Source organism: Phalaenopsis equestris, unplaced genomic scaffold, assembly GCF_001263595.1.
Source record: "Phalaenopsis equestris unplaced genomic scaffold, ASM126359v1 Scaffold000237, whole genome shotgun sequence".
NCBI lineage: Eukaryota > Viridiplantae > Streptophyta > Magnoliopsida > Asparagales > Orchidaceae > Phalaenopsis > Phalaenopsis equestris.
Window position 1 is genome coordinate 374,230 of NW_018164679.1, and position 1,000 is coordinate 375,229.

At 28.3% G+C, this 1,000-nt stretch overlaps 1 protein-coding gene across 1 annotated transcript in view; it reads left to right on the forward strand.

Annotated features, from left to right (window-relative positions):
* Positions 1-1,000, forward strand: part of LOC110023965 (MADS-box transcription factor 6-like) — a gene marked incomplete in the record, with an annotated part of 54,412 nt that overhangs the window by 609 nt on the left and 52,803 nt on the right.

Genomic DNA, 1,000 nt, shown 5'->3' on the forward strand with positions numbered 1-1,000 from the left:
AAGCTTTTTTTTTTTTTTTAGCTGTGAATAATTTGATTTTGTTTTATGACCTTAGAGTACATTTAGAAAAATAAGCTAAATTATTGGGGTCACAGAAGAATTTTCACATCATTTATGCACTTTGCCTCCCTTTTTAAATGCTGAAATTAAAGTCATATTCAGTATTGATTTTTTTTGGAAACAGTGACTGTGTGACAGAAATTATAAACATGTTCTCAGATTTATGACTGACTGCAACTCTTGTCTGTAACTTTAGATGTTTTAGTGGTATATTTTCTTAATGATTTTTGGCTGTTCTTAGTATATCAGGCGTTCTTGACACTAGGAACGCTAACAAATCATCAAAAAATGTAGCAATAAAGTCAAAATCCCAACAAAAGAAAGCTGGTTTGTGCAATTCCTTGATCTAGTTTATAATCAACTTGCCATGATTTTACATTTGAAGCCTTCTGCTTCCATCCACACGTTCTAAACAGCTAACATATGGATCTCATGAAAGGTATGATTTTCACTAATTATTGAATGTTTATATCTTATAAATACACAAATTTAAAAACTTTTATCAGCAAAAGATAGCAAAGACTTCATTGCCTTAGAATTCAAGTTTACTCTTGGATTAATTTTTGTTTTTTCAGATTCAAGTTTACTCTTGGATTAATTTTTGTTTTTTCTTCATATTCATCTTCGGATATATGCAACTGAAAGAAATTTAACCTCATAAATTAAGCACAGAAGTGTGCCTTAATCTCCATTTCAATTTGATAGTATAAACTGCAGTTTGGGATTTACTATAAGGCATATTTATCACTTTAATCTCTTAAGAAAACTGCACTGTAAATGCAAATTTATTTAAAGAGTGAAGTACCAAGTTTTATTGAGATAATACAAAACATTTGATCCAGTTAACATATTATGTAATGGATGTGAAATTAATAATTTAAGCCATGTACTTACAAAAGTTATATGTTCCACTAACAGATATATATATATATATATATAT